At 47.8% G+C, this 15300-nt stretch overlaps 1 protein-coding gene across 3 annotated transcripts in view; it reads left to right on the plus strand.

Moving 5' to 3' along the window:
* ZBTB7C (zinc finger and BTB domain containing 7C) overlaps positions 1 to 15300 on the plus strand; it is a 332722-nt gene that overhangs the window by 162215 nt on the left and 155207 nt on the right. For 2 of the 3 annotated variants that reach the window (XM_054694058.1, XM_054694059.1), the window contains one exon: positions 15000 to 15061. The gene's annotated coding sequence lies outside the window, so the exon portion shown is untranslated. Of the gene's footprint in view, positions 1 to 1325; positions 1381 to 14999; positions 15062 to 15300 lie in introns of those variants that run through there. The other variant, XM_054694060.1, reaches the window with a different exon arrangement.

Below are 15300 nucleotides of genomic sequence, written 5' to 3' on the forward strand. Positions count from 1 at the left end.
CTGCAGAGAAAAAGGCTGCAGAGTTCAGTAGAGACCAGCGAAGAGATCAGGAGAGAACGCCAGAGAGCCCAGAAAGAGTAAAGATTTGCCAGGGGCTAGGAGGCCACTCAGCCTCCTGGCCCCCAGGCCCCCCGCCTGCCCGGCACCTGGTTGCCGCACTACAAATAGTGTGGATAGATCATTAAAAGCCTGAAAAAAGCCACTGGGGGCTCCAGGACTCCTCCTTTTCCTGTCTACCCCCAGAGAGAACCTGTTCCGTGCCTTGCTGGCACTACATACACAAAAGTTGGTGCTCAGGACAGAATTGGACTTTGCAACAGTTTTTCTGGAAACTAGGAGACCCTGGGATGATGCCCTCTGCTTTCCAAGGGACAGGGGTTTCCTCCTTAGCTTTCTAGCCACAGCCAAACAGACTCTCAGAGTTAAGGGAATAAAGTTGATTCAGATAGGCATGGTCTCAAATGGTGTGCCTGCTAGTAGGCTTTTCTGCCCTCCCTCCATTAGCATTGATGATGGATCCTTGTGGTCCTGAATGCATGCCTGATGGTGGGCACCTGGAGCAGAGTATGGGCATGCGCAGATGGGTACACCTGGGCTAAGGCTGGGCCTATAAGGGCGACGTCACAGGGATGCCGGGAGAGCAGAGAACGAGAGCGAAAGAGAGGCAGAGACCACCAGAGAATGCTGGAGAGCCCAGAAAGAGTGAAGACTTGCTCGGGGCTGGGAGGCCTGCCAGCCTCCTGGCCCCCCCGCCTGCCATATGCCTGGTAAATCAAAATAAAAGACCCACAAAAGCCACTGAGGACTCCAGGACTTCTCCTTACCCCACCTGCTTGGGTCATAGAGCTCCTGCACTGTGCCTATTCCTGCCACTACACTGCTTCACACCCTTTCTCAGGAAACTCCCGAAGGAAGATTTGTACCAATAAAATGAGAGTGTAAATCAAAAACAAGATTGTTATGTGGTAGACAAAATAATGGACTCCAACGATGTCTGCATCCGAATCCCCAGAATCTGTGAAGTGTTAGGTCAGATGGCAAAATAGAATTAAAGTTGCAGATGAAATGAATTGCTAATCAGCTGACCACGAGCTTATTTTGGGTTATCCAATATGATCACCAGGGTCCTTAGAAGTAAAAGAAAGAGGCAGAAGAGCAGGTGAGAATGATGCAGAATGATGGGGAGAACTTTCCTGAGGTTGCTTATATCAAAGGTGGAGGCAAGAATCCAGGAGCCAAAGATGTGACTGTCCTGTAGAAATTGGAAAAGGCAAGGAAATGAATTCTTTCTCCCCTGGAGCCTTCAGTAGCCTTCAGAAGGAATGCAACCCTGCTAACACATCGATTTTAACCCACTTCAGACTTCTGACCTCCAGAACAGTAAGAGTAAATTTCTATTGTCACTTGTTCGTGGTAATTTGTTACAGCAACAATAGGAACTGACGCTATATTGGATCCAGAAACCGAGGGGTCGAATGTAAGAAGGGCCACGTGACAGCTGTGCAGAAGGCTCAGGTCCCGCTGGGGTTGGAGGACAGGTTATAGGGGATGACTCCCAGAAGAAAGCAAAAAGGAACAGATTCCTAATGCACCAGACTGCTTTGGGAGGGATTTTAACAGCCCCACCAGCCAGTTCGTGTGTAAGTGTTCAGTGCCTAGGAAGCTGTTTTTAATACTAGAGAAAATAAATTATGCAAGAAAGGCTATATTAATATAACCATGTGGCTCATCCATGAACAATCTGCATGGTCACAATGTTGGGAAGCTGACTTAACCAAAAATGATAGTGTCACTGCATGGGGAAGATACAGAGACCTGAAATGCATGTATACAGTTGGTGGGGTTGGAGGCATAAGGGAGATAAAACCTCACCTTTCGTTATGGGGCACCATAGGGTAAATGAGTTAAAAATCAGGCTTTTTTCTGCCCTCCCACCACCAGCCTCTATGGCTAGCACCTGTGGTCTTGCACACCTCCTGTGACTGTGGGCACCCAGGGGCAGAGAGCACAGGGTGTGCATGTATGCTCAGGGGACACCTATGCTAAGGAGATATAAGGGCCGTGTCTTTTTATGTTTGAGAGAGAGGAGACAGCCAGGAAATGCTGAGAGAGAAAGCTAGTCTGTCCTGATTCAGCATTAAAGGCCTGTAAAAGTCTACCAAAGTCTCTAAAATTATCTTTTCATCTGTGAGAACTGACAATGAAGCTACCCTGGCCTGGGTGGTTGCAAAACAGGCACTAGCAGATAATACAAGAAAGCAGAAAATCTCAAAGTCATAGTATATGGTATGTGTTTTGAGCTGAATTGTGACCCTGCCCCTACTGGCAAATTCAGATGTTGAAGCCCTAACCGCCCCATCCCCAGTGTAGCCATATGTTGTGGCAACATGCAAGGGCAGGTTCACTAACAATTCAGGCAGATGGATAGAGCATTCAGGGACTCAGGGAACACAGGCACATAGGCAGGGAGGCTGGCACAGGCTGGGCCCGGGGCCTGGGAGGCAGGCAGGCAGCTGAGGCACCCGGCCCCCCATGAATCTTTATACTCTTTTTCTGGGTTCTCTCTCGCAAGTCTTCTCGTGGTCTCGCCTCTCCTGTAGTCACACCCCCACCCTCTTGCTTCCCCTGCTGCCACTGTTTTTAGCCCCACCTCTAGGCTCGGGTATGCACACTTGCCCTACGCCCACGCTCCGAAGCACCTTCTGTGTTAGTACAATCAGGGCCACAGGTGATAGCCACAGAGAGCTAGTGGTGTAAAAAACCTGATTAATTCATTTACCCTATACCACATTAGGAATAAAGAATTGAGGCTACATGAGATCATATGGGTGGAGTCCTAGCCCAATGGGATTAGTGTCCTTATAAAGAGACCCTAAACAGCTTACTCTTTTTCTACCATCTGAAGATTCCTCAAGAAGGACTTTTTCTACAAACCAGGAAGCAGGCCTCACCAGAAACTAAGTCAGCTGGCACCTTGGTCTTGCATGTCCCAATTCCCAGAAGTGTGAGAAATAAATTTGTTGGTTAAGTCACTAGTCGATGGTATGATGTAATGATAGTCCTAGCTGACTAATACAGCATGTTATTTATTAATGTGGCAAAGTAGCCAGTACAGTTGAGAGTGGTTATCTTTTTTATTTTTAAATCATGTGTATACATGTTTGATTTTTTAAAGGAAACCAATTAAAAACCAGTAATTGGAATTTATTAGCTTGGGTAAATGAAAAGTTCATAAGCAGAGTGATCTTTAGGAATAATTTGGTGAGGACTCAAGCTCCATTTTTCTATAGCTCAGAGATGCCTTCCAAACTCTTTCATGGTAACAAAATGGCTGCAGCAGCTCCAGGCCTTTCATGTGCACTCTACATCTCCAGTGATGGAGTTTTTCCCCCAGAGATGCCCAGCAAACGTCTCCTTCTATCTTGCATGATAGAATTTGGTCTAATCTTCATAGCCAGGGAGCTGAGCTAAGCTGGTTGGCTTATGCCAACCCTGACCCACCTCTGAAACATATTGGCTGTGAGAGGCAAGTGGTAATCCGGCAGGAAATTAGGGTTTTCTTATCAAGAATAAGGGGGACAAAATGGTGGATGGCTCAGAATAGCAAATTTATACTACAAATGTCCTCCTCTGGAGTGTTTTCCTTCTCCTTATTGCCTTGCAGGTTGTTGCAAATACTCACATTGATTGATTGGTTGGATGGCTTGATGGCATTTAAGATAAATGTTAAGTTTTGCTCTCTGTGACCCAAGAGCTAGCAAAGACTGGATATAGAGAAAATCACTTTGATAAGGGGGGTTGAAAGAGGGCGGGCATCCCATGCCATATAAGAAATTTGTGAACACAGAAATTGAAAGACAGCCCCATCTTCTCAAGGGAAGTTGCACAGCTGTGACTTCTTCAGACATGACCAGATGTTTTACCCTCAGGGAGACGGTGTGACTGAGGGACAGTGCCTACACATTCTCCCTTCTCTAAATCTCTCCCCAGCAGTCCTACCACAGATGCTTGAAATGACATCATCAGAAACTCTTCTGGGTTTTTTTTTTTTAATGGTTGCTTAATTTTTTAAATTTTATTTTTATATTCCCCATATAATTGCAACCCCCTTATTCTGACCCCAATCCCTCCTTTCTTTGCCCTCCCCCCCCCATAGCGTGTCTCTGGTTCATAGCTGTTTGTTGATTTTGATTTTCTCTTTCTTATAGTTATTCTTTTTTCTGGTTCTTTATTTAGGTTTTCTAGATACCTGCTATGAGTGAGACCATCCGGTATTTTTCTTTTTCTTTCTGGCTTATTTCGCTGAGCATGATCCCTTCCAGCGCCATCCATGTTGCTGCAAATTGCATGTGTTTATCTGTTTTGAATGCTGAGTAATATTCCATGGTATATACGTACCACATCTTCTTGATCCAGTCATCTATTTTTGGGGTATTTGGGTTGTTTCCATAGCTTAGCTATCGTAAATAGTGCTGCTATAAACATAGGGGTGCAGGTGCTCAAAATTTCCCACCACCTCTGCGAGGCTGATGCTCTTGGCTATTACTTGTCCCTAAAGCTGTAGAGTTAGCTTGCCAAGTCATTTCTAGACAGCTGTGATGGCAGGAGCCATGGGTGTAAGGGGGAAGAGGGAAAAAGCATACGGAGGGGGTTTGGCACATTCAGCATGGGGTGGAGGTAGGAGGAAGCACAACCAGGTGAGGACAAGGTAGGGGCAGAGTGGCACCAAGTCCTTAGTACCTAGAGAATTAACCTTCACCTGGGTCCTGCTCCAGGAGCGCCAGACACTGTCTAAAGGGCAGTTAACTGTCTTGTCAAACTCAGCAGCTCTCTCCATCCCTCTGACCGATACCCACAGCTGGAAGAACATCAGGAGCAGAAGGCTACTGTCCAAAATGTCCCCCGATGCTCCCACCAGCAGAACAGAATGCTTTCCTCGAGACTTCTGGCTTTGTTCCCAAACATGTTTATGCCAGTGGAACTTATTATTGCAATTATGCAATTTAATTATGATACAGACCAATTAAATGCCTTTGCAAAAAAAGGGGGGATGTTTCAATGAAAACTGAGTTGAAGGTTTGGGAAGACACAAAAAAGAGTAATCAGTTTTCTAAAAAAATCTTTTGAATTAGATGTGGATGAAACTACTCTGAAAGTTTGGGGAAATATTTTTTTTTTAAAAAGGGAAACTTAGATTACTTTGCAAATATATTTAACTTCTCATTCCTCTTCAAGCCAAACAAAACCCTGGAATTGGAAATAGTAGGTGATGGCCTATGAAGGTGCTTCTTGCACAAAAAACAATAGGACCAATTCTGTCCAGGAGATTCAAAGTAAGAAAAAAGGCCTTGGTTTTACACTTGAAGCTTGGTGGGTGAATTACAGCATAGTTAGGTGTTAAATGTGTCAGTGAGCTGGCCAGTCACTCAGCGGAGGGGACTTCTCCCATAGCCTACCTGCTGTGGGCTTCAGCTTCCGAGAACTCGCTCCCTCCCCTCTGATTCAGAGACTGTTTTGCAGGGTGTGAGTATAATTTTGGGCCACAGGTATAGTTGGCTGTTTCCCAGAGCTGTCAGAATTGGGGATGGCCAAGGGGAAGCAGGAAGAAAGTTGGGGATGGCTGAAGCCTGGGCAGGTCCCCCTGCTCTCTTCCAGACCCCCTAGGCTTGGCCCAGAGCTGCAGCACAGCCTCCACTATCCACTGTCCCCCAGGATTATTGCAGTGGACACAGGATGATTCCATAGCTGCCTGAGGTGGCTGGCATTGGAGGTCTCTACCCTCATGGCCACAGCTCCTGCTCCTCTTTGCACACCTGCTCCAGTCAGACCTGGTAGCTCATTGCTCTGCCTACACTGGGCCCACTCCTACCTCTGCATTTTTGCTAAGGGTCTCCCCTTTCTAAACTGGCATTTGCCCCTTCTCTCCATATCCTCTTGCCCTTCAAGCCTCAGCTCACTATCTGCTGCCTCCAGGAAGTCCCTCTTGATTGAATATCCACCCTCTCAGCTCACTGTGTGTACCACCCTCCTGCACATAGTCTTGACAGCCTTGTTTTGTTCCAAGTGTGGGGGTTTTAAGTGGTAAGTGCAGGTTCTCACCCATGTTCACCTGCCAAACCATGCTTACCCCAGCCACGACAATGAAGCTCTTTTTGGATTTTATCTCAGACACTCTCACCCAGTAATCACCCTGGGTAATTACACAAATTCTGCCACATATACCCCTTCAATGGACATTGAGATTCAATATTATTTACCTCAAAACATGGGAGAACCAATGAACTCCCAAAGGCTACAGGACACTTCCTAGAGCCCTGCATCCCGAACACTAAAGGGGAAATTGCAGTTCAGTTCAACTTTAAATCAGGAGCTTCTGGTGAGTAAGGCAGAGAGGGTGGGAGAGAAAAGCGAGAGGCAGGGGAGGGTCCAAAGATGAATAACACATGATGGTACCTGTCCTCCAGAGCTGCTGGGGTGGTGGGGAGAGGATCTCACACACCAAGATGCAGAATGCCAAGAGAAATGGGGTATCTGGGGTATCTTCTTCCTTGCAGGGGGAAGGAGCTGAGGAGAACCTTGGGGGAAGATGGGGCCATATAAAAGGGGCCTTCTACTTCACACCTACTCCTATAGAGCTTCCACCAGGCCTTTGCTAGGTGCAGTGGCTCCTCTCAGGCTCACCTCTAAGAGGGAAGCTGTGGCTGAGCCTGACACCTCTTTCCCAGTACTCCATGGAAGTGCCACAGAAGAGCTCTGACCCGGCTTTCCCAAGCCCCACTGTTGGGGGGCATTCTAGCTCACCTGGGAGGTCCACTTTATTTCTGGCATCCCCAGGTAACCATCTAAGGTGTCCTAGGCACTCTGCAGTGTCCTGGTTGAACAGTCATTCCATCTATGGTCCCCATGTTGGGTACAAGTGTTCTGGTCTCAGGATGTGAAAGGGAAGTGGCTGGAGGAGATGACTTCAGAGGTGGTCTTTTCTCGGGGGCTGCTCTCCTGCCATGGGGTGACCTGTCCCCTCTCCACATATCCATGACTCCCCTCTCCACATATCCATGACTCCCCTCTCCACATATCCATCCCATGGCCTGGCCATTACTTGTCACCATTTGTGTATTTGGTCTCATTGTGATACAGAGTGAACAGGGTTCAAATAAAGTAAAACAGATCCCTTTCCCAGGGGATCTGGGCAGAATCCCTGAAGAATCCCAGAGGATTCTTCTACCTAAGAAGGGATCAGAAATGCCTGTTCTCTGACAGGAAGACTGGCACTGAGTATTTCCATCATAATGGATGCCAAGAAAGATAGAACTTTCCAGAAAATAGGGTTAGCTGCAGGAAGGAAAATGAGTAATAGAACTCAGGGTACCAGGAAACAGAGCAAGGGGCAAATTCACAGAGGCAGAAAAAGGCCCCAAAAGGAAGCTTGTAGGCACTGAAGGCAGAGTAGGCCTACACTCCCGTTTTGCTGCCTGGTTCTCCAAATGCCGCCGTTATCTTCCCAATACTGGTTCAACATGGACAAGTCTCGCTCCCACTGACCTTTGGCTTACCCTCCCAACACCACTGCCAGCCTCAAAATCCCAGTCCCACTCAGCAACAAAAATGGGCAGGCGGGACTGGAGGTACCGCCTGGCCAATGCCACAGCAGTCACCTCAACAAACATCCAGACATGAGGAACCATCTTGTTAACCTCACGCGACACTCCCACCTCGCTGCACCCCTGCAGGAGGGACGTTCTGCTGCATCTGACTTAACTTTTCCAGGCACCCAGCAGCATGGAGGCTTCATTTTTTTTTTTTTTTTTTTGTATTAGAGAATAAAACTGGCTCCTTTTTCCAAATTTGACTTGTTATTCAACATAACACTGAATGTTCTTTGCCTGACCATGTTCTGACTGAGAATTAACCATCCCTGCTTTACCAGTCAGGTTGCCCCTGTCCCTGCCTGCCCTGGTGTTTTGGGTAGGGGGCCAAGAGGAGCCAGGGGTGGACCTGGGCAGCCATTACCCTCCCTCCCAGCTGCTCCAGGCCATTCCCTGCTGACAACCCTTACTCAGATTTGTCCAGTCTGAGAAACACTTTCCTGAGGCCAGAAAAAAAAATATGCATGACTGAGCAGCCAGACCTGGGCTGCTCTTCCCTCCTGCCTCACAGGGCCAGGCCCTGCTGTCAGCTTAACTCCAGGCTCAGTTGTCCTTGGGGCTATTATAAGATTCAAGACCAAGGTCACAGAAATTGGGACTTCTAAGGGGTCATCATCCCCAAAGCACAGCCTTAGCAGAGGCTGCTCACCCATCAGAGGCTGCTTACCCATCACACACACACACACACACACACACACACACACACACACACACACACACTCACACACACACACACACCTCTTCCATCTCAGAGTCAGTTCAGACCAAATGGACTGATGTCCTGCTCGGGTAGGTGAGATGGGCGGGACCCCACTTTACTCTCTACCAACACTTACTGGGGTAACCCAGGGCACCCCCACATCAGGTCCTTGGGCCTCCCCACTTCCTGGAGGCTGGTTGTTGATTCCATACACTGTCACTCAATTTCAGAGCTTATGGTCCTCCCTTTCAGGCCTGGAGCAGGTCCCCTTGTGGGGACCCAGAGCCTAGCAGGCCAGCATGTGCCAGGTGTGTCTGGGGGAGGCCTCTCTGAGATATGCCTTCAGGTCTGTGGGAAGTGGCCCTGTGGGGCCAAACACAAGTTCTCCCCCACAATGTGTTACTTCTGCTTATATTATGCTCTTTGGTCTGTTCAGCAAATCTTTGCTAGAGGGCTTGGGAAACTTATAATTGGATTCTTTCCTTTAACAGAAAGTAAGAGGCCTACAAATTATCACATTTATGTCAATAAACGACATGGAGCAGCTTCTATATCTGGAGTTGGAGGTGGAGAAAACAGGAAAAGGCAGGGTGAATCTGGCTTGTGAGTGGGGGTGGGGTGGGGCGGGGGTGTGTGGCGGGGGGGTGCTGAGTCTCTTCACATCCCCCTCTGCAGGCCAGGAGGTGAGCCTATTACTTTGATAAGCTAACATTGGTATGTTATTATTTAACTAAAGTCCGTACTTTGTATTTGGGTTCATTCCTTGTGTTGCACAGTTTCATGGGTTTGGCAAATGCATAATGTTACATATCCACCATTCCAGTTTCACTGCCTTAAAAATCCCCTGTGACCCACCTGTCATCCTTCATCTTTTACTGTCCCCAGCCCTTGGCTGTCACTTATCTTTTTACTCTCTCCATAATTTGGTCTTTTCCAAAATGTCCTATAGTTAGAATCAGATAGCATGCAGCATTTTTCAGGACTTTTTCTTTTTGTTTTTTTAAAGATTTATTTTTTATTTATACAATAGCTGGGGTACAGGCCAGAAGTGCAGGAGGGTGAGAGGATTCACCAGAGACAGAGCAGGGAGCAGGACAGGCAGATGGACCAAAAGCACTGCTGAGGGGAGCAGAGGGCGTGACAGGAGAGGTCTGCCGCGCCATGTGGGAATCTCCCTTGCGGGCTGGGACTCGAATCTGCACTGCAGAGGCTGCGGCCAGCTTCAAAGTATTGTGCTCAACCCGCTGCACCACTGGGGAGGCCCAGATTGAACTCTTTCACTTGGCAATATAACTTTGTTTCCTCCATGTTTTGTCATGGCTTGATAGCTCATTTCTTTTTTCAGCACTGAGTAATATTCCATTGACTGGAGGTACCACCGTCTGTTTTTCCATTCACCAATAGAAGGACATCTTGGTGCTTCTGTGTTTTGATAATTTTAATAAAACTGCTGTGCACATCCATGTATAGGTTTTTGTGTGGCAGTAAGTTGTCAACTCCTTTGTGTAAATACATAAGAGTTTGATCACAAAATCCTATGGTAATGTTATAGTAGCTTTTTCAGGAACCCCCAAACTATCATGCAAAGTGGCCGTGCCATTTTGTGTTCCCCTGGTGGTTGAGAATAGTAGAGAAAAAGTGGACTGCAGCCGCCCCACAGACTCTGCAGACTAGCCCTGGGCCAGAGCCAGTCATTTCAGACTCATTTCCTGCAAGCATGAAGAGAGGCTGCTGGGATGGGCTTCAGGGAGACTCAGATAGCAGGACGCAATTGGAGCCTACTGTCCATGGTCATGGGATGGGTATGTGCAGGCCCTGAGCAGGGACCCGAGTTCTAATGCTGGTCTTGTCTTTGCATGGGGAGTCATTCATCTCTTCTGGACTATAAAGTAAGAGATCTGTAGGGTTCCTCAAAGCATGGACATTTTATTTTTCAAACAGTCAATAGAGTGCCTGAGAAGAACAATACCAACGTGTGTCACGTGCTGGTTGTGAGTGCTGTGGCAGGTACTAGAAAACAAAGTTTAGTGCAGAGTTAAAAAAATGATTTCATGAATTTGCATCAGCCCTCAAGGCAGCATCTCTGCAAAGGCTGCTGATGAGATGAAGCATCTTGATCGATGAGCAGAAAGGCCAGGAGGACAAGGCCCTGTCTGCAGTGGGCCCTGACCTGTGCCAGCTTAGGACCTGCCCCCCTGGGGTGTCCAGAGTCAAAAGTGGTCTGACATCCATAGTCATTATTTCATTCTGGGCATAACCTCCCATGTCCCCAACCCATGACATCCCTGGCCAGTCCCTCTGGATGACATGAGCAGGCTAAGTTTCATACTCAGTTCATAGGCCACACAGGACAGACGTGAGAAATCTGAGTCCCAGGGTAAGTTTTAGCAGCGCTGAAACTTGCTGGCTGGGTGGCTTGGAAATCACTCGGCTTCTCTGCCTCTGCCTTCCTGACTATAACCCTCCTGGAAGGAGTTTGCAGTTTGAAGCAAACTCATATCTGCCTCCCCAGCAGGTAGCGAAGACCCTGGGAAAGATCACGTACTCCATGACTGGTCTGAGTCTATCCTACCTGTCTGACAAGTATGTGGGGAAATACATTTTTTAATCATAAGACATCTCAAAAATGTCAGCTAATATTAACTAATACAAATGTTAGTATTTAATATTAGTATTAATATTGTTAGTCATATAGTTCTGATTCACATTTAATCTTCTTATTGCTGCTGACAACCAGGAGTGATCCAGAGGCGGGGGCCTGGGTATGTGTGCACCCACTTTTGCAGACAAATGAGGGCTTCCCACTTTCCATGTCTTTCTGCACTGAGGGCAGAGAGAAGAGGGGGCGAGATGAGAGAAAGAGAGTGGTATGAGGCAGCACAATCTTGTCTGGAGCCAACTGTTTCTGCTCCTGGAACTAGGTGCAAGCCTAGCCCCACCCCACACTCCACTGCTTCCTTCTTGCCTCCAGGTGAACCCTAAGCATCTGCCTCACAGAGGTCTGGCTCTTGACAGCAGCAGTGGCTGGTTGAAGAGCCACGGACTAGGAGACAGAGCTTGAATGATGCCCTTTGGCCCATTTCCAGCCGTTCCTGGCGATTCGAGAAAACAAGCCATTAGTCTGGAGTGTTCCTTAGTGATCTAATGAGAGCAGGGCAGCCAGATTGTTGGGTTAGAGAGTCCCCCACCTCAGAGACTGGGACAGCATTTGAAATCATTAAGGACTTTCTCCTGGCTCGGAGGGGCGTGCCCTTAAATCCTCTACCCCCAAGTGAAGTGTCCAGCGCCTGCTAAATGGGTGCGGGTGGGACTCACCCTTATCTTGGAAAGTTGCTGACCTCACTTTCTCACCTGGACTCAAAATTGTATATTTTTAAAGCTGTACGAGACCTCAGTGCTCACTCGCTCATTTTGCAGATGAGAAGATGAAGGCTAGGAGGGGGAATAGACTTGTCCTGAGCTCCTGCTGCCTGCTTCTGTCTCCCAAGCCTGGATTTTTTTTCCTCCTTTTTTTTTTTTTTCACTTGTAACACTATTTTCTTGAGACTTACAGCACATTCCAAGAATAAAATCAGGAAAAAAATTATCCATGCTATTTATTCACTCTCACTCGGAGAAGCTGTTAGCGCTAATGACCTTTCCAAATTAATACAATCTGTAAATGCTCAATTGTTTATTGCACACACTGGGTTACACCTCTAAATGACTGGAGGGAACTGCATGTCCGCCTGCAATATTTAGCTCTTGGGCTGCACAGCCAGTGGGGGAGCTGTGGTCAGATTCCCTAGGAGGCTGGTGAGGCCCATTGAATGTCCTTCCCAGCGCCTTGGAGGAGCAGCCCATGGTGTTATTGATAATCTTTGTCCAGGGCTCCCACCAGGGATTACTTATTGGGAAAGGCAAAGCTCTCAGATATGAACATAATATAGAACCTAATGAAGAGCTTGAATGCAGGCTGTGACCTTCCGAGAAAGCAGAGTGGGAGGTAACCAGTGACTTGGTGGAGGAGGTGGCATGTGATGGAGGTCCACCAGAAAGAGGTGGATTAGGTCAGGCCATGGCCTAGGCAAGGGCTTTGTAGGCAGGGAGCTCCACATGGTGCATCACACCTTGGTGAGCAACAGGTGAGAATGAGCCCACGTGCCTGGGGAGGAGGCAGGCAGGGGACATGGTGGGTGGGACGGGTTGGGTGGAAAGAGGCCGCATTCTGGAGGTGATGGTGTTTGTGTTAGGGGGAAGGATGTCCTGAGCAAACACCATACAGGCTTTGTGGACTCCACCCTCCAACTCCATCAAGACACTGGGAACTACAAATCCCATGATCCCCAAAGAGTAGGTTGAGAGGACCTGAGGGCGGAGTTAAGCAACTAGGTTCTCGGTTTGAGTATTTAACCAGCCATGTGTCTGGGGGTCGCTCTCTTGGCCACACAGCATGCTTGGGTTTTTGCCAGCTCAGCGGGTCATTGGGATTCCAGGTCAGCGGAACAGGTAGGATGCATTTACAAACGTATCTCCCTCTTTTTCTCCCTGAGTTTTTCATTTCCCCTTTTCTCCTTCCCTTGTAAATAAACCTTTTATCAACCTTTTGTGTATGTCTGCTGTTTAGCATTAATAAGTCCCCTTTAAGTGTGTGGGTGAGGACCCATAGTCAGGCAACCCATTTTATATCAGGTTTGCCCTGTAACATTTGGACTTTAAGAGAATCATTGTTGTCGCTCAGGCCCCCCTGTCTAAGACTAGGCTGCCCACACACCGTGCCAACAAGCCATGGGCTTCCCTGGCCCACTGTCCAGTTCTCTCTGTGTCCTGGTGGACTTCCTCGCTGAGCTTGTGAATGACACAGGCTGTTTGGATTTCCAAAAGGAAAATGGACAAAAGTCTTGGAGAGAAATGCTGTGTATGTTCTATTATTATTATTTAAAATAAATATAACAAAATTTGCCATGTTAATCACTAAGTACATTCACTGATGCTCAGCCATCACCACCATCCGAAGGTTTTGGTCACCCCCAAAAGAAACTGTACCCTTTAAACTATAACCCCCCAAAAAAAATGTCTGTTATATTTTCTTTCTGTTATGATTATACTTTCTGTCTCTGTGAATTGGCCTGGTCTAGACACCTAGATAAGTGGAATCCTACAGTGCTTGTCTCTTGTGACTGGTCTGTTTCATGCAACGCACTGTCTTCAAGATTCACCCATGTGGTGGCATGTCAGAATTTCCTTCCTTATTTTAAAGTTGAATAATATTCCATTGTGTGTATCAACCACATTTGCTTCTCTATCCATCCATGAACGAACGCTTAGGTTGCTTCCACCACTTGCCGATGGTGGCCGATGCTCCTATGATCGTGGCTGCGTAAATATCTGTTTAAGTCCTTTGCAGGAGGCTTTTGAGCTTTTTTTTTTTTAAAAAAAAAAAAACGTGCTTGGGGCTTTCAAATGATCAGGGCTGATCTGCTGGCCCTTTATCACACTGCTAGGAGGATTGTCAGTTTGCCATTTCTCTCGTATTAAGACTCTCCTGCCTTGAGCAGAGCTCTTGATTGCCCTCTGCCAGGGACATAGATTGAAGGCTGGACTCTGGGACATACGGCCTCTCACCATACCGCACTAAGCTGCTTCAGCCTGTGCATTAGCCAGTGTTGAGGCCTCTTTGCCTTCACTTCTTATCCTGAAACACATCAGTCATGTTGAATTTGTCCCTCTCTGAGATAGCAAGTACTTTGAGCTCTGGCTTGGTAACTTCTTTCTGCCACCTTGTAAGATGTATTTAGCCACAGCTGTAAATGCCCATGGAAATCACTGGCCCATGGTTCTGCCATCTTGTCCCACACCCGCCCCCCCTCCAATCCACCACCCACAAACACATACTCACTCCAAAATCTCCAAAGCTGCTGGAGAACTAAAGGGCACACTGTCTTAAACATCACTACCTCCGGGCACTAATTGCCTCTACAGATCCCAAACTCACTCAAAACACATTAAAGTGGTGACACTCTCAAGCAGAAAGGCAGGAGAATTCACAGTTCAGGTTGGCATTGTCATTAACTCAAGTCTTTGGTGTCAACTCTCTCCCGCACCAAACGTCCGTTCCTGGCCTTACAGTCAACCTCCGCCATGCATTTTCTGGCCTTTGTTGGTTTGTGTCAGCTCTTGAACATTATTTAAATGTAGTTTGGGGCCCTTGCATGCAATTACCATTGTGTTATTATTCAGAACCAGATTGTTAAGATTCAGGCAGCTGTACAAGGAGATGCCCTGTGCTGTGAGGTCCAATTTAGGAGGGCCTTCCGAGCTGGTGCGAGGGGTTGCTAGGCAACCCCATGCTACAGAAGAGGAGGCCTCACTCCGAGTGGGAAGAAGCTGAGCGCCTTCAGGGAATTGGAGGCAGTGGTCAATCTGAGACTGGCACGGCGCCGGGGAGGGGAGGGAGGTAGCGCGGGCCTGAGTGCAGGGGCCCAGAGGGGTGGGATCACTGGAGGAGCCAGGGGCGCCCACCCAGCTAGCACAGGGTGTTCTGGGAAGGGAGAGTGCTGCTGGGAGTGAGAAGACAGAGAAGGTGCAGACGCCCCGAGGTCAGCCAGGAAACTGCAGAAGGATACCCAGAGCTGATGCTAATATGCTTCTCCGTCCCTTTCTTCTCTTTGCAGGAAATGAGCAGGTTTGCAGAGAAAGTGCTGGCCTGAAATTTAAGACAAAGGCGGCGTTGCTTGTGAGTATAAATTTTGCTGTTTTAGGTCTGTGGTTTGACAGTGCTCCTGGGGAGTAGGCAGGTTTCCCTGTTTGGGGAAGGGTTTTTGGACCTTCTGGAAGGTGCTGTTCATTGGCTGGATAGGGATATGGACTGAAGTACATAAGGTTTTGAGGCAAAGGTGCAGGGGTTGAACCTTGGCTCTGCTCTCTAAGTAGAGCGTGTCCCCTGCGGTTCAATGATGAGTGGCCCCTTGACTC

Source organism: Talpa occidentalis, unplaced genomic scaffold, assembly GCF_014898055.3.
Source record: "Talpa occidentalis isolate TD23 unplaced genomic scaffold, MPIMG_talOcc4v2.1 talOcc4.13, whole genome shotgun sequence".
Lineage (NCBI taxonomy): Eukaryota > Metazoa > Chordata > Mammalia > Eulipotyphla > Talpidae > Talpa > Talpa occidentalis.